Here is a 19,731-nt window from a genome sequence, read left to right on the forward strand (position 1 = left end):
TGAGACCAATATGTTTGAAAATTCTTTTTAATTTGCTGCATATGAAATTAACTCGCACACAAGTACACAAATATGATTTTTCAAACCGTTATGGTTAGCCGTTGCATGTACATGTAGTTCTAATTTGAATTACGGTCATTAAATGGCTAGAAAATCACTTAAATGTCTTCAAAAGGTCAAATGACCCCTGAAATTTTCCAAATTTTCACATGACAGTTATATTAGTGCATGTTACACGTTGAAAAAAAATCTGAAGGCCATAAGATGAAGCTATCTCCCATTCGTCATCAAACATGCATTGTTCCCTCTCAGAACCACGAGCCTTCTAGTGAGTTGCTCCGGTTTGTGCGGGGTGTGTGTCCAAACATTCGTCAAACAGGACAATTGTTTTACCACATCATCTTGGTGGCATGACATTACATCAAGCAAGGTTTCATGTTTTTCTGATCTTTTTTTGGAATTAAAATGCCATGGCACTCTATGCATGTGTCCATGCCGTGAGACCAATATGTTTGAAAACTCCTTTTAATTTGCTGCACATGGATTAACTCACACACAAGTACACAAATATGATTTTCAAATCATTATGGTTAGCCGTTGCATGTACATGTAGTTCTAATTTGAATTATGGTTATTAAATGACTAGAAAATTACTTTAGTGTTTTCAAAAGGTCAAGTGACCCCTGAAATTTTCCAAATTTTTACATGACAGTTGTATTAGTGCACATTACAAGCTGAATTTTTTTGAAGGCCGTAAGATGAAGCTATCTCCCGTTCGTCATCAAACATGCATTGTTCCCTCTCGGAACCACGATCCTTTTAGTGAGTCGCTCCGGTTTGTGCGGGATGTGTGTCCAAACATTTGTCGAACCGGATAATTTCTTTACCACATCATCTTGGTGGCATGACATTACATCAAGCAAGGTTCCATGTTTTTCTGATAATATTTTTTTTGGAATTAAAATGCCATGGCACTCCATGCATGTGTCCATGCCCTGAGACCAATATGTTTGAAAATTCCTTTTAATTTGCTGCACATGGAATTAACTCGCACAGAAGTACACAAATATGATTTTTCAAACCGTTATGGTTAGCTGTTGCATGTACATGTAGTTCTAATTTGAATTACGGTCATTAAATGACTAGAAAATCACTTAAATGTCTTCAAAAGGTCAAATGACCCCTGAAATTTTCCAAATTTTCACATGAGAGTTGTATTATTGCATGTTACACGTAGAAAAAATTGAAGGCAGTAAGAGAAACCTATCTCCCATTCGTCATCAAACATGCATTGTTCCCTCTTGGAACAACGAGCCTCCTAGTGAGTTGCTCCGGTTTGTGAGGGGTGTGTGTCCAAACTTTCGTCAAACATGCCAATTTTTTACCACATCATCTTGGTGGCATGACATTACATCAAGCAAGGTTTCATGTTTTTTTGATCTTTTTTTTGGAATTAAAATGCCATGGCACTCTCTGCATGTGCCCATGCCGTGAGACCAATATGTTTGAAAATTCCTTTTAATTTGCTGCACATGGATTAACTCGCACACAAGTACACAAATATGATTTTGGAACCATTATGGTTAGCCGTTGCATGTACATGTAGTTCTAATTTGAATTATGGTTATTAAATGACTAGAAAATTACTTTAATGTTTTCGAAAGGTCAAGTGACCCCTGAAATTTTCCAAAATTTCACATGACAGTTGTATTAGTGCACGTTACAAGCTGAATTTTTTTGAAGACCGTAAGATGAAGCTATCTCCCGTTCGTCATCAAACATGCATTGTTCCCTCTCGGAACCACGATCCTTTTAGTGAGTCGCTCCGGTTTGTGCGGGATGTGTGTCCAAACATTTGTCAAACCGGATAATTTATTTACCACATTATCTTGGTGGCATGACATTACATCAAGCAAGGTTCCATGTTTTTCTGATAATTTTTTTTGGAATTAAAATGCCATGGCACTCCATGCATGTGTCCATGCCGTGAGACCAATATGTTTGAAAATTCCTTTTAATTTGCTGCACATGGAATTAACTCGCACACAAGTACACAGATATGATTTTTCAAACCGTTATGGTTAGCTGTTGCTTGTACATATAGTTCTAATTTGAATTACGGTCATTAAATGGCTAGAAAATCACTTAAATGTGTTCAAAAGGTCAAATGACCCCTGAAATTTTCCAAATTTTCACATGACAGGTGTATTATTGCATTTTACACGTAGAAGAATTTGAAGGCAGTAAGAGAAAGCTATCTCCCATTCGTCATCAAACATGCATTGTTCCCTCTTGGAACAACGAGCCTTCTGGTGAGTTGCTCCGGTTTGTGAGGGGTGTGTGTCCAAACTTTCGTCAAACAGGCCAATTTTTTACCACATTATCTTGGTGGCATGACATTACATCAAGCAAGGTTTCATGTTTTTCTGATCTTTTTTTGGAATTAAAATGCCATGGCACTCTCTGCATGTGTCCATGCCGTGAGAATAATATGTTTGAAAATTCCTTTTAATTTGCTGCACATGGATTAACTCGCACACAAGTACACAAATATGATTTTGAAACCATTATGGTTAGCCGTTGCATGTACATGTAGTTCTAATTTGAATTATGGTTATTAAATGACTAGAAAATTACTTTAATGTTTTCAAAAGGTCAAGTGACCCCTGAAATTTTCCAAAATTTCACATGATAGTTGTATTAGTGCACGTTACAAGCTGAATTTTTTTTGAAGGCCGTAAGATGAAGCTATCTCCCGTTCGTCATCAAACATGCATTGTTCCCTCTCGGAACCACGATCCTTTTAGTGAGTCGCTCCGGTTTGTGCGAGATGTGTGTCCAAACATTTGTCAAACAGGATAATTTCTTTACCACATCATCTTGGTGGCATGACATTACATGAAGCAAGGTTCCATGTTTTTCTGATAATTTTTTTTGGAATTAAAATGCCATGGCACTCCATGCATGTGTCCATGCCGTGAGACCAATATGTTTGAAAATTCCTTTTAATTTGCTGCACATGGAATTAACTCGCACACAAGTACACAGATAGGATTTTTCAAACCGTTATGGTTAGCTGTTGCATAAACATGTAGTTCTAATTTGAATTACAGTCATTAAATGGCTACAAATTCACTTAAATGTCTTCAAAAGGTCAAATGACCCCTGAATTTTTCCAAATTTTCACATGACAGTTGTATTATTGCATGTTACGCGTAGAAAAAATTTGAAGGCAGTAAGAGAAAGCTATCTCCCATTCGTCATCAAACATGCAATGTTCCCTCTTGGAACAACGAGCCTTCTAGTGAGTTGCTCCGGTTTGTGAGGGGTGTGTGTCCAAACTTTCGTCAAACAGGCCAAATTTTTACCACATCATCTTGGTGGCATGACATTACATCAAGCAAGGTTTCATGTTTTTCTGATCTTTTTTTGGAATTAAAATGCCATGGCACTCTCTGCATGTGCCCATGCCATGAGACCAATATGTTTGAAAATTCCTTTTAATTTGCTGCACATGGATTAACTCGCACACAAGTACACAAATATGATTTTGAAACCATTATGGTTAGCCGTTGCATGTACATGTAGTTCTAATTTGAATTATGGTTATTAAATGACTAGAAAATTACTTTAATGTTTTCAAAAGGTCAAGTGACCCCTGAAATTTTCCAAAATTTCACATGATAGTTGTATTACTGCACGTTACAAGCTGAATTTTTTTTGAAGGCCGTAAGATGAAGCTAACTCCCGTTCGTCATCAAACATGCATTGTTCCCTCTCAGAACCATGATCCTTTTAGTGAGTCGCTCCGGTTTGTGCGGGATGTGTGTCCAAATATTTGTCAAACAGGATAATTTCTTTACCACATCATCTTGGTGGCATGACATTACATCAAGCAAGGTTCCATGTTTTTCTGATAATTTTTTTTGGAATTAAAATGCCATGGCACTCCATGCATGTGTCCATGCCGTGAGACCAATATGTTTGAAAATTCCTTTTAATTTGCTGCACATGGAATTAACTCGCACACAAGTACACATATATGATTTTTCAAACCGTTATGGTTAGCCGTTGCTTGTACATATAGTTCTAATTTGAATTACGGTCATTAAATGGCTAGAAAATCACTTAAATGTCTTCAAAAGGTCAAATGACCCCTGAAATTTTCCAAATTTTCACATGACAGTTGTATTATTGCATGTTACACGCAGGAAAATTTGAAGGCAGTAAGAGAAAGCTATCTCCCATTCGTCATCAAACATGCATTGTTCCCTCTTGGAACAACGAGCCTTCTAGTGAGTTGCTCCGGTTTGTGAGGGGTGTGTGTCCAAACTTTCGTCAAATAGGCCAATTTTTTACCACATCATCTTGGTGGCATGACATTACATCAAGCAAGGTTTCATGTTTTTCTGATCTTTTTTTTTGGAATTAAAATACCATGGCACTCTCTGCATGTGTCCATGCCGTGAGACCAATATGTTTGAAAATTCCTTTTAATTTGCTGCACATGGATTAACTCGCACACAAGTACACAAATATGATTTTGAAACCATTATGGTTAGCCGTTGCATGTACATGTAGTTCTAATTTGAATTATGGTTATTAAATGACTAGACAATTACTTTAATGTTTTCAAAAGGTCAAGTGACCCCTGAAATTTTCCAAAATTTCACATGACAGTTGTATTAGTGCACGTTACAAGCTGAATTTTTTTTGAAGGCCGTAAGATGAAGCTATCTCCCGTTCGTCATCAAACATGCATTGTTCCCTCTCGGAACCACGATCCTTTTAGTGAGTCGCTCCGGTTTGTGCGAGATGTGTGTCCAAACATTTGTCAAACCGGATAATTTCTTTGCCACATCATCTTGGTGGCATGACATTACATCAAGCAAGGTTCCATGTTTTTCTGATAATTTTTTTTGGAATTAAAATGCCATGGCACTCCATGCATGTGTCCATGCCGTGAGACCAATATGTTTGAAAATTCCTTTTAATTTGCTGCACATGGAATTAACTCGCACACAAGTACACAGATAGGATTTTTCAAACCGTTATGGTTAGCTGTTGCATGTACATGTAGTTCTAATTTGAATTATGGTCATTAAATGGCTAGAAAATCACTTAAATGTCTTCAAAAGGTCAAATGACCCCTGAATTTTTCCAAATTTTCACATGACAGTTGTATTATTGCATGTTACACATAGAAAAAATTTGAAGGCAGTAAGAGAAAGCTATCTCCCATTTGTCATCAAACATGCATTGTTCCCTCTTGGAACAACGAGCCTCCTAGTGAGTTGCTCCGGTTTGTGAGGGGTGTGTGTCCAAACTTTCGTCAAACATGCCAATTTTTTACCACATCATCTTGGTGGCATGACATTACATCAAGCAAGGTTTCATGTTTTTTTGATCTTTTTTTTGGAATTAAAATGCCATGGCACTCTCTGCATGTGCCCATGCCGTGAGACCAATATGTTTGAAAATTCCTTTTAATTTGCTGCACATGGATTAACTCGCACACAAGTACACAAATATGATTTTGGAACCATTATGGTTAGCCGTTGCATGTACATGTAGTTCTAATTTGAATTATGGTTATTAAATGACTAGAAAATTACTTTAATGTTTTCGAAAGGTCAAGTGACCCCTGAAATTTTCCAAAATTTCACATGACAGTTGTATTAGTGCACGTTACAAGCTGAATTTTTTTGAAGACCGTAAGATGAAGCTATCTCCCGTTCGTCATCAAACATGCATTGTTCCCTCTCGGAACCACGATCCTTTTAGTGAGTCGCTCCGGTTTGTGCGGGATGTGTGTCCAAACATTTGTCAAACCGGATAATTTATTTACCACATCATCTTGGTGGCATGACATTACATCAAGCAAGGTTCCATGTTTTTCTGATAATTTTTTTTGGAATTAAAATGCCATGGCACTCCATGCATGTGTCCATGCCGTGAGACCAATATGTTTGAAAATTCCTTTTAATTTGCTGCACATGGAATTAACTCGCACACAAGTACACAAATATGATTTTTCAAACCGTTATGGTTAGCTGTTGCTTGTACATATAGTTCTAATTTGAATTACGGTCATTAAATGGCTAGAAAATCACTTAAATGTGTTCAAAAGGTCAAATGACCCCTGAAATTTTCCAAATTTTCACATGACAGGTGTATTATTGCATTTTACACGTAGAAAAATTTGAAGGCAGTAAGAGAAAGCTATCTCCCATTCGTCATCAAACATGCATTGTTCCCTCTTGGAACAACGAGCCTTCTGGTGAGTTGCTCCGGTTTGTGAGGGGTGTGTGTCCAAACTTTCGTCAAACAGGCCAATTTTTTACCACATTATCTTGGTGGCATGACATTACATCAAGCAAGGTTTCATGTTTTTCTGATCTTTTTTTGGAATTAAAATGCCATGGCACTCTCTGCATGTGTCCATGCCGTGAGAATAATATGTTTGAAAATTCCTTTTAATTTGCTGCACATGGATTAACTCGCACACAAGTACACAAATATGATTTTGAAACCATTATGGTTAGCCGTTGCATGTACATGTAGTTCTAATTTGAATTATGGTTATTAAATGACTAGAAAATTACTTTAATGTTTTCAAAAGGTCAAGTGACCCCTGAAATTTTCCAAAATTTCACATGATAGTTGTATTAGTGCACGTTACAAGCTGAATTTTTTTTTGAAGGCCGTAAGATGAAGCTATCTCCCGTTCGTCATCAAACATGCATTGTTCCCTCTCGGAACCACGATCCTTTTAGTGAGTCGCTCCGGTTTGTGCAAGATGTGTGTCCAAACATTTGTCAAACAGGATAATTTCTTTACCACATCATCTTGGTGGCATGACATTACATCAAGCAAGGTTCCATGTTTTTCTGATAATTTTTTTTGGAATTAAAATGCCATGGCACTCCATGCATGTGTCCATGCCGTGAGACCAATATGTTTGAAAATTCCTTTTAATTTGCTGCACATGGAATTAACTCGCACACAAGTACACAGATAGGATTTTTCAAACCGTTATGGTTAGCTGTTGCATGTACATGTAGTTCTAATTTGAATTACAGTCATTAAATGGCTACAAATTCACTTAAATGTCTTCAAAAGGTCAAATGACCCCTGAATTTTTCCAAATTTTCACATGACAGTTGTATTATTGCATGTTACACGTAGAAAAAATTTGAAGGCAGTAAGAGAAAGCTATCTCCCATTCGTCATCAAACATGCAATGTTCCCTCTTGGAACAACGAGCCTTCTAGTGAGTTGCTCCGGTTTGTGAGGGGTGTGTGTCCAAACTTTCGTCAAACAGGCCAAATTTTTACCACATCATCTTGGTGGCATGACATTACATCAAGCAAGGTTTCATGTTTTTCTGATCTTTTTTTTGGAATTAAAATGCCATGGCACTCTCTGCATGTGCCCATGCCATGAGACCAATATGTTTGAAAATTCCTTTTAATTTGCTGCACATGGATTAACTCGCACACAAGTACACAAATATGATTTTGAAACCATTATGGTTAGCCGTTGCATGTAGATGTAGTTCTAATTTGAATTATGGTTATTAAATGACTAGAAAATTACTTTAATGTTTTCAAAAGGTCAAGTGACCCCTGAAATTTTCCAAAATTTCACATGATAGTTGTATTACTGCACGTTACAAGCTGAATTTTTTTTGAAGGCCGTAAGATGAAGCTATCTCCCGTTCGTCATCAAACATGCATTGTTCCCTCTCAGAACCATGATCCTTTTAGTGAGTCGCTCCGGTTTGTGCGGGATGTGTGTCCAAACATTTGTCAAACAGGATAATTTCTTTACCACATCATCTTGGTGGCATGACATTACATCAAGCAAGGTTCCATGTTTTTCTGATAATTTTTTTTGGAATTAAAATGCCATGGCACTCCATGCATGTGTCCATGCCGTGAGACCAATATGTTTGAAAATTCCTTTTAATTTGCTGCACATGGAATTAACTCGCACACAAGTACACATATATGATTTTTCAAACCGTTATGGTTAGCCGTTGCTTGTACATATAGTTCTAATTTGAATTACGGTCATTAAATGGCTAGAAAATCACTTAAATGTCTTCAAAAGGTCAAATGACCCCTGAAATTTTCCAAATTTTCACATGACAGTTGTATTATTGCATGTTACACGTAGGAAAATTTGAAGGCAGTAAGAGAAAGCTATCTCCCATTCGTCATCAAACATGCATTGTTCCCTCTTGGAACAACGAGCCTTCTAGTGAGTTGCTCCGGTTTGTGAGGGGTGTGTGTCCAAACTTTCGTCAAACAGGCCAATTTTTTACCACATCATCTTGGTGGCATGACATTACATCAAGCAAGGTTTCATGTTTTTCTGATCTTTTTTTTGGAATTAAAATGCCATGGCACTCTCTGCATGTGTCCATGCCGTGAGACCAATATGTTTGAAAATTCCTTTTAATTTGCTGCACATGGATTAACTCGCACACAAGTACACAAATATGATTTTGAAACCATTATGGTTAGCCGTTGCATGTACATGTAGTTCTAATTTGAATTATGGTTATTAAATGACTAGACAATTACTTTAATGTTTTCAAAAGGTCAAGTGACCCCTGAAATTTTCCAAAATTTCACATGACAGTTGTATTAGTGCACGTTACAAGCTGAATTTTTTTTGAAGGCCGTAAGATGAAGCTATCTCCCGTTCGTCATCAAACATGCATTGTTCCCTCTCGGAACCACGATCCTTTTAGTGAGTCGCTCCAGTTTGTGCGAGATGTGTGTCCAAACATTTGTCAAACCGGATAATTTCTTTGCCACATCATCTTGGTGGCATGACATTACATCAAGCAAGGTTCCATGTTTTTCTGATAATTTTTTTTTGGAATTAAAATGCCATGGCACTCCATGCATGTGTCCATGCCGTGAGACCAATATGTTTGAAAATTCCTTTTAATTTGCTGCACATGGAATTAACTCGCACACAAGTACACAGATAGGATTTTTCAAACCGTTATGGTTAGCTGTTGCATGTACATGTAGTTCTAATTTGAATTACGGTCATTAAATGGCTAGAAAATCACTTAAATGTCTTCAAAAGGTCAAATGACCCCTGAATTTTTCCAAATTTTCACATGACAGTTGTATTATTGCATGTTACACATAGAAAAATTTGAAGGCAGTAAGAGAAAGCTATCTCCCATTCGTCATCAAACATGCATTGTTCCCTCTTGGAACAACGAGCCTCCTAGTGAGTTGCTCCGGTTTGTGAGGGGTGTGTGTCCAAACTTTCGTCAAACATGTCAATTTTTTACCACATCATCTTGGTGGCATGACATTACATCAAGCAAGGTTTCATGTTTTTTTGATCTTTTTTTTGGAATTAAAATGCCATGGCACTCTCTGCATGTGCCCATGCCGTGAGACCAATATGTTTGAAAATTCCTTTTAATTTGCTGCACATGGATTAACTCGCACACAAGTACACAAATATGATTTTGGAACCATTATGGTTAGCCGTTGCATGTACATGTAGTTCTAATTTGAATTATGGTTATTAAATGACTATAAAATTACTTTAATGTTTTCGAAAGGTCAAGTGACCCCTGAAATTTTCCAAAATTTCACATGACAGTTGTATTAGTGCACGTTACAAGCTGAATTTTTTTGAAGACCGTAAGATGAAGCTATCTCCCGTTCGTCATCAAACATGCATTGTTCCCTCTCGGAACCACGATCCTTTTAGTGAGTCGCTCCGGTTTGTGCGGGATGTGTGTCCAAACATTTGTCAAACAGGATAATTTCTTTACCACATCATCTTGGTGGCATGACATTACATCAAGCAAGGTTCCATGTTTTTCTGATAATTTTTTTTGGAATTAAAATGCCATGGCACTCCATGCATGTGTCCATGCCGTGAGACCAATATGTTTGAAAATTCCTTTTAATTTGCTGCACATGGAATTAACTCGCACATAAGTACACTAATAGGATTTTTCAAACCGTTATGGTTAGCTGTTGCATGTACATGTAGTTCTAATTTGAATTACGGTCATTAAATGGCTAGAAAATCACTTAAATGTCTTCAAAAGGTCAAATGACCCCTGAAATTTTCCAAATTTTCACATGGCAGGTGTATTATTGCATGTTACACGTAGAAAAAATTTGAAGGCAGTAAGAGAAAGCTATCTCCCATTCATCATCCAACATGCATTGTTCCCTCTTGGAACAACGAGCCTTCTAGTGAGTCACTCCAGTTTGTGAGCAGTGTGTGTCCAAACTTTCGTCAAACAGGCCAATTTTTTACCACATCATCTTGGTGGCATGACATTACATCAAGCAAGGTTTCATGTTTTTCTGATCATCTTTTAATTTTTTGGAATTAAAATGCGATGGCACTCCATGCATGTGTCCATGCTATGAGACCAATATGTTTCAATATTCCTTCTAATTTACGGCACATGGAATTAACTCTCACACAAGCACACTAATATGATTTTTCAAACCGTTATGGTTAGCCGTTGCATATAATTTGAATTACGGTCCTTAAATGGCTAGAAAATCACTTAAATGTCTTCAAAAGGTCAAATGACCCCTGGAATTTTCCAATTTTTCACATGACAGTTGTATTAGTGCACGCTACACATTGAAAAAAATTTGAAGGCCGTAAGAGGAAGCTATCTCCTGTTCATCAGCAAACATGCATTGTTCCCTCTGGGAACCACGAGCCTTCTAGTGAGTTGCTCTGGTTTGTGCGGGGTGTGTGTCCAAACTTTCGTCAAACATGACAATTTTTTACCACGTCATCTTGGTGGCATGACATTACATCAAGCAAGGTTTCATGTTTTTCTGATCATTTTTTAATTTTTTGGAACTTAAATGCCATGGCACTCCATGCATGTGTCCATGCCGTGAGACCAAGATGTTTGAAAATTCCTTTTAATTTGCTGCACATGGAACTAACTCACACACAATTACACAAATATGATTTTTCAAACCGTTATGGTTAGCCGTTGCATGTACATGTAGTTCTAATTTGAATCACGGTCATTAAATGGCTAGAAAATCACTTAAATGTCTTCAAACGGTCAACTGACCCCTGAAATTTTCCAAATTTTCACATGTCAGTTGTATTAGTGCATGTTACACGTAGAAAAAAACTGAAGGACGTAAGAGGAAGCTATCTCCCGTTCGTCATCAAACATGCATTGTTCCCTCTCGGAACCACAAGCCTTCTAGTGAGTTGCTCCGGTTTGTTAGGGGGGTGTGTCCAATCTTTTGTCAAACATGCCAATTTTTTAGCACATCATCTTGGTGGCATGACATTAAATCAACCAAGGTTTCATGTGTTTCTAATCTTTTTTTAATTTTTTGGAATTTAAATGCCATGGCACTCCATGCTTAATTGTGTCATAGGCGTTAGACTAATATGTTTGAAAATTCCTTCCAATTTACTGCACATGGAATTAAATCGCACATAAGTACACAAAATATGACTTTTGAAACCGTTATGGTTAGGTGTTGCATGTACATGTAGTTCAAATTTCAATTACGGTCATTAAATGGGTAGGAAATCACTTAAATGTCTTAAAAGGTCAAACAACCCTTGAAATTTTCCAAAATTTGACATGACAGTTGTATTAGTACTAAATATTTTCTCGTACATTTAAAACACATCCGTTGCCACTTTACTCCAAATTTGTCTTTCACAGCTATAAAATATATCTACAACATCACACACAATTGTTTTGTAGGAATCATTTGCGATGAAATTTTTGGGGTCTATTTAAGTCTTCCTCAAGCTTCACCGGCTCGTCTGCTCCAGTGCCGGCAACCCCTGAATCCACAAATCCCGATCCCCATTCCTGCACCCCCTTCTTGCAAAGATGACACCTTGGAAACGCTTCGTGAAGGCCCGTACAATGGCCGCGTCCCCCCGAGCACCGCTGCCTGCGCCGAGAGCGCGGCCGCCTACGCCGAGAGTGCTTCCGCATCCGCATTGAGCATGGCCGCTTCTACTGAGAGGGCATCTGCGACAGTTGACATGGCAGCTGCAGCAGCCGAGACGGCTGCTGCTGCTGCGACGGCCGCTGAGAACACCGAGAGCGCTTGAGCTGCCATCCATGCCGCCGATGTCGCCCTGGCCCGGGTTGAGGCCATCCACGCCAAGATATTCCAGGCCACCTCAGAATCCAGCATGCAACCCACAGCCAAAAAGGCGTCGGTGGCCATGGAGCACCTACTTCCTCATGAGGTCGCTAAGCGGGAGCTAGAGATGCAGGAGGCGGCAGAGATCAAGGAGTGCCGGGAGGAGGAGTTGCGCGTGGCCCAGGTCGAGGTAGAGAAGAGTCTGTCCTTCGAGGAATCGGAGGTGGAGTACCAACGCAAGCTCTAGCGCAACCACTACTACGAGTACTACAACCTTGAGGGCGGCGCCCAGGACAAGGACGAGGACGAGGACGACTTCAGATGGGGGACGTGGAGTACACCAACGGCGACATGTCGCCAGGACAAGTCATCGATTAAAAGGATTAAGAGAGATATGGCGTAAACTTGAGAAGGTCTTCAACAACCACCGGGAGGATTGGAAAGAACGAATGAATCTATATGATAACGAAGGAAGAGAACTCTTGAACGAACCACCGTAAGAATTGAAAATGAAAGTAGCAAAGGCACAAATCACCGGGAAGAATTGGAAAATGAATGAAGATACTTGAGGGGATTTAGATACATGAGAACGAAGAGACCATGAACTGATTAGAGGGTATTTGGACGATGCACCGCAAGAATTGGATAACGATAACTATATGCTGAGAATGAAGAATTATGATGTGATGGCCTTCCGAGGAAAGAAATGGAAACAACTCATGAAATGCTCCAGATGGGTGAAAAGAATTCTCACAATGGAAAGCAATTATGAGAGGATGGTATCAAGCTAGAACCACGAATCTTCAAGAGAACGGACCAAGATTTAGGAGAAATCCTTCTTCGGTCTTCAAAATCCGAGAATGACGACGAGAAACACCACCATGAATTGTTGAGATACTCCGGGAGAATGAAAAATAGAAAGGTTGAATCAACGATGAAAGAATTTGGAAGATCTTGGACAAAGGCATATGACTAATGAAATTCATTCTTACGTCAAACTTCGAAAAGAATTTGGGAATAGCTCCGGGAAAATTAGAAGAGTCAGGTAAGATCCTGGGAAAAGACCTGTGGGTTAGGGCCCACTCAAAAGATACACCGTTGAACGATTTTGAAGAGAGATTGCACCGGTTGAATTAAATGGCTTGAATGAGATAATAATCTCGAAATAACTTGAACAGATTAAGAATGGAAACAAATCTTCTGAGATATCTTCGCACTCCGGAACAAATGAATAGTGAGAGGTGAATGATTAAGAGGTACACCGAATTATGAAAACACTTGAAACAAGGAAGGGAATATGATCAACCCCGAAAACTTGACTTGAAACCACCGGAGAAGAAAAGAGACAAAGAATAATAAACTTGAAGCTCGTGAGCATCTTCACGAGGGATCAACGGATCAGAACATTGATTGAAAAGGGTGAAGTGACTTCACATGAATAAATGGATACTTGATTAAAATATATAAGAGTCCTTGAAGAAAAAGGGTGGGAGGGTGGGAAAACAAAGACAACTTGATACGGATGAAACACACACCGTTGAGAAAACTTAGAATTGATCTTGTGAATGTTGAAATGATCGGATCCACTTGAAGAGAAGCACGCCGGTTGGAAAAGAATTAACATGACAACCTCGATGATCAAGAAGGATTAGCACTCCCATAGAAATATGAGAACACCATTTAGGGAAAGTATGGATTCAAAATTTGACTTCGAAGCAACTCAAATACCACAAATAAAACAAAACAAATGATTTGGCTTGCAGAATAAGCCGGAACAAACATATGATAGAGATTCCGTCCGAAGTTTTTGTGGTGGGGCCCACACAGACTCGAGTGTACAACACCATCATGTACAAGGCAGTGCACATGACATACGAAGTGTCCCCGAACCAGCATAGCCAAGGGTTCTTTAAGACACAATGAGACCACTGTAAAAACGACCGTGGAAAGGCGGAGCACTAGACGTCGAACCCCAATCTCATATCATGCATCTGTCGAAAAGATATTCTAGGAGCTACTTGAATTCCCACCTATAAAACTCTCGAAACTTTCTGGTTATGCAATCTGGTGTTGGGGATACAGGGGAAGCAATATATATCTCACCCAAAACTAACAATACCTACATCCAAGCTGTATCCATCCGTCAACACATAACCAAGAAACCTTCGGAAATCATGTACCTCAACCTTCGAAAAGCATCCGTTATACGAGTTATGGCGATACTCTAGAGCTCGCCCCAGTACTGGGTTATCGAGGTTATCTCACCAACAACTGCATAAAAGAGATTTTCGATGTCGGCAAAACTCAGGTATTCCAGAACTGCAACGATAAAATTATGAGGACAACACCTCGGAGCTCAACTCCCCGGGTCTAAGCCACATAATAGACAGGAGGCACCAAGAACAATGTTCTCGTCACAAAACCATCGGGACGATTCCAAGATACCCGCGTGATCCTAAAAAAAATTTAGTGAAATTTGAGGAGAGGAAAGACAAAACATCTACGTCAGGAGACCTCACCAGAGCGATGAAGGGACTGAGGAGTAAAAAGAATCCTACTCTCCGATATATATAATCCTAAGACTCAAAACATTTTAGTTCTAGACTCAACAACGCCAGCAAACAATCAAGCAGGGGGCTCCTAAGTCGGGGATGGCTCTTATTACCAACTTGTAACACCCACGATGCGGCTATATCTCCCACGTGTCGAAGCACGACTTAGAGGCATAACCGCATTGTGGTTTTGTCGCAAGAAGGGTCATCTTCACACAATCCCATGTAATGAATAAGAATGGGATAAAGAGTTGGCTTACAATCGCCACTTCACACAATGACCAAATAATACATCATGCATCATTCAGAGTACAGACATAGTCCGACTACGGACGAAGCCAAAAGAAAAGAAGATAACCCAACTGCTAGATCCCCGATCGTCCCGACTGGGCTCCACTACTGATCAACATGAAACGAAACATAGCAACGACCAAGGTCTTCGTTGAGCTCCCATCTGAGCTCGGTTGCATCACATGCACTGGTATCGTCGGCACCTGCAACTGTTGTGATAGTATCTGGTGAGTCACGAGGACTCAACAATCTCAAAACCCGCGAGATCAAGACTATTTAAGCTTAAGGGTAGGAAGGGGTAAAGTGGTGAGGCTGCAGCAGCGACTAAGCATATATGGTGGCTAACATACGCAAATAAGAGCGAGAAGAGAGCAAGTGGAATGGTCGTGAACTAGCAATGATCAAGAAGTGATCCTGAACTCCTACTTACGTCAAACATAACCCAAAACCGTGTTCACCTCCCGGACTCCGCCGAGAAGAGACCATCACGGCTACACACGCGGTTGATGCATTTTAATTCGTATCTGGTGTCAAGTTATCTACAACCGGACATTAACAAATTCCCATCTGCCAATAACTGCAGGCACGGCTTTCGAAAGATTATGTACCCTGCAGGGGTGTCCCAACTTAGCCCATGACAAGCTCTCGCGATCAACGAAGGAATAGACCTTCTCCCAGGAAGACCCGATCAGACTCGGAATCCCGGTTTACAAGACATTTCGACAATGGTAAAACAAGACCAGCAAAGCCGCCCGATGTGCCGACAAATCCCGATAGGAGCTGCACATATCTCGTTCTCAGGGCACACCGGATGAGACATCCTACGAGTAAAACCAGCCCTCAAGTTTCCCCGAGGTGGCCCCGCAGTCTACTCAGTTCGGACCAACACTCGAAGGAGCACTGGCCCGGGGGGCGGGCTTAAAATAAAGATGACCCTTGAGTCTGCAGAACCCAAGGGAAAAAAGGATTAGGTGGCAAATGGTAAAACCAAGGTTGGGCCTTGCTGGAGGAGTTTTATTCAAAGCGAACTGTCAAGGGGGTCCCATAAATCACCCAACCGCGTAAGGAACGCAAAATCCGGGAACATAACACCGGTATGACGGAAACTAGGGCGGCAAGAGTGGAACAAAACACCAGGCATAAGGCCGAGTCTTCCACCCTTTACCAAGTATATAGATGCATTAATTAAATAAGAGATATTGTGATATCCCAACATAATCCTGTCCATCATGGAGCAATCTTCAACTTCACCTGCAACTAACAACGCTATAAGAGGGGCTGAGCAAAGCGGTAACATAGCCAAGCAATGGTTTGCTAGGAAAGGTGAAATGGTTAGAGGCTGACATGGCAATATGGGAGGCATGGTAAACAAGTGATAGGTAGCACAACATAGCGATAGAACAGAGCAACTAGCAAGCAAAGATAGAAGTGATATCGAGGGTAATAGTCATCTTGCCTGAAATCCCGCAAGGAAGAAGAACGAGTCCATGAAGAAGACAAACAGACGTAGTCGAACGAATCCTCAGAACTCCGGAACGAAACCGAAGCTAACGAGAGAAGCAAACCGGAAAGAAGCAAACAACATGGTAAACACACAAGCATAGTCATGGCATGATGGACAATCAAGTATGATGCATGTCCGGTCTAATGAGGCATGGCATGGCAATATGCACAAACAACACTACAAGTTAAGTGGAGCTCAATATGCAATGAGTTGCATATTGACGGAACACCATAACAATTATTTAGTTCTCTCTCGGTTATGTACCCAACAATATTAAATGTTATTAAACATGGCAAGGGGTGAAGCATAATTGAACTACATATTTAGGCAAGTTCAAATGAGGCCGGAAACAACACACAACAATTCCAGAAAAATCCCCACATGTCATTTACTAGTTTAATGCAAACACAATATTAAACATTTTAATTGTTGTTATCATGATGCGGATGACATATACAAGTTTATGCAATTATTATGAAAATGTTGACATGAGCATGATACGAGGCATTTGGTCACCATGGCGGAATGAAAAGGGTGCCATGGCGGCGAAACAAAAATGGTGCCACGGCAACATATCCGAAAATGATGCCACGGCAACATATCGGTTCCGGTAGCTCATGGAGATACCGGTGCAAAAGGAGGCGTGCGGATGAGCGCAACATGCTAGAGATGGTGGGGTGATCCTGGATTCCAGGTTCCCACAGGATGGTGGCACGGCAAAAGAGGGGCATCGCAAGGACGATTCGATCACGGTGCAAACATATGGTACATCTCATACAACACATGCATTCGATCACGGTCGGCTCGGGTTATACCTTCGAAGCGTGCATTTCGGGGCGGTTCAAAACAACGAGGGAAGTAGTTGTTCACGTGGCGACGGTAGTGGTACACGTTTTCGTAGATGTCCGAGGTCGCCGGGCTTGCCGATCTTGTCAACTCGAAGGGGTACTTGGCGTCCGGTGCGGTACTTGGCGAAAATCCACGAAGAGGGTACTTGTACTCGCATCGTCGTGGAAGTAGTCGTTCTTGTTTCGTAGTCGTACATGTCGGCGGTAGTGGAAGTAGTGGTACACGGCGACGGTAGCTGAACTTGGTGTGTCCAAGGTCTTCGGCGTAGTGGTACAAAAACAGCATCAGACTTGGACGAATCCAGAGGCATGCACAGGCAGTGGTGGTCGTCCATGGAGGGGCGCTAGTTGCCGGAGAAGGGCCACGCCACGGGGCTCAGCAAGGAAGGCGACGAAGCAGCAGAGGCGATCTTGCCGGACATGCGCCTGCGGCTGATGACGGCAGCACAGGAGAGCTTGGGGTCGGCCCTAGCGTCAACTTGGCCAGGGAGATGGCGGAGGGGATTGGAGCCGCGGGGACGGCTTGCGAAAGCTCCGGCGAGGGCACCGGTGGTCACAGACGGGCGAAGCGACGACGAGGAGGTCAGGGAAGGTCCGGGCGCGGCGTCGGCGAGAGGGTGCAGCAGCTGCTGCTGCTGCCGGCGGCGAGGTCGAGGCGGAGGAGGAGCTGCAGAGGAGCGGCTGGAGGCGGCAAGCCGGCAAGGGAACCAGACGCAGGTTCGGGCGATGCGGCGCTCGCGGGCAGAGGCGACGGGGGGAAAGGGATGTAGGCGGCGAGGGGAAGGGCTCGCGGTGGAGAGGATGGGCGAGGCCTTGGGCGGAGGCGGAGGCGCGAGGAAGGAGAGGCCGGCGCGGTTGGGCTCGGGATCGAGGAGAGGGAAAAAGAGGGGATGGGGATCGGGCGCAGGAGTTGCGGCGCAAGGGGAGAACGAAGGGAGGGATGAGATGCGTGGGATCGGGCTAGGGTTAGGCGCGGCTGGGCCTTAGAGGCCGGCCCAGATGGAGAAAGAAGTGGCCTGGCTAGGCTAGGCTCTCTCTCTCCCTCATATTCTTTTCTTTAGTAGAAAATAATTAAAGAGAAGAAAAAGAAAGAGAGGGTTAGGGAAAGGATTTGCGCATGGAGACAATTTTCCCGAACTCGCAAAAATATGCTCGTTCCAAGAAAAATAGAAAGGCCAAGACTGCAAGATGTAAATTCAAACTCATTTGAATTAAATTCAAATGATTTGAATAGGAAGTGAGGTTTGGGAAGGTCCAAAAATGTTCGGATTTTTGGTGGAGCTCCGGAAAATGACGAAAGAATTATTGGCAAGGTTAGAGACCAAACTTGAAGCAGAAAAAGGAACGAAATTATTTTGCAAGTGTGTATATGGGTGCTTTCCGAAACAATGGAATATTTAATATAGCTCCCTAATATTGGAGGATATGTTATAAAGAGAATTCACCATGTGAGTTCCCTCGGTTTAAATAGATCAAAAGATCTATGCAATTTATTTATTTGAGTTTTAAAAATTAGATGGCATGATGGCATGATGACATGATGCAATGCAAAAATAAAAGAGCAAGCAAAAAAGAAACACATGGCAAAGCTCGGAATAGCTGGAAGTCTTCTGGAGCGTCGGTCTCGGGGCGTTACAACACTCCACCACTACAAGAGGATCTCGTCCCGAGATCTAGGATGGCACCGGAGGAAAACGGAAGAGCAAGAGAGGAGGTAAAGCTAAGTTGCTTCTTTGACAAACGAGTGAAACCAACGAACCTTGAGAGGTTGAACAAATTGAAAGAAAGAATACAAAGGAGATGAACGAGATTGCAAACAATCCGTTAGAAAAGAGGAACAAGGAACATTACAAGAACTTGAAGGTTGCAAGGACATGAATGAAGAGTTTAATGGACAAGATAGAATTCAAAACCACTCCGGTTAAAACAAGATGAGAGAGGAAGAATTCGGGCAGCACTTCGGTTGAACATGGAAGGAATAGAACATGAACTTGAGAAGATGGGATGATACTTGATGAAATCAACAACACACTGCCTCCGAAACTATTGAAAGAATGGCACAATGGGTAAGAAGGATTGCAGACAGCAATCCGGAAGAAATGAGAGGCAAAATTTGATAAGATGAAAGAACTTGAATGAGAACACAACACTCCGGTTAAATGGATAAGCATGAAAAGAAAACGATCCTCAATTCGAGAAGATGAGTGAAGAGAGCAACATCACAATGTCTCCGGAAGAAAGAATAGAAGATAAATCATTGGAATAACAGAATGAAGAAGAAAATGCCAACTTCTGCCACAAATGAGCTTGGAAAGCACCCTTCCAAGAAGGTTACAACGGGGTTGTTGGAAAACCAACAACGAAACGAATAAGCTTGTAGT

The sequence above is a fragment of the Triticum dicoccoides genome, chromosome 4B, assembly GCF_002162155.2.
Source record: "Triticum dicoccoides isolate Atlit2015 ecotype Zavitan chromosome 4B, WEW_v2.0, whole genome shotgun sequence".
NCBI classification, from domain to species: Eukaryota; Viridiplantae; Streptophyta; class Magnoliopsida; order Poales; family Poaceae; genus Triticum; species Triticum dicoccoides.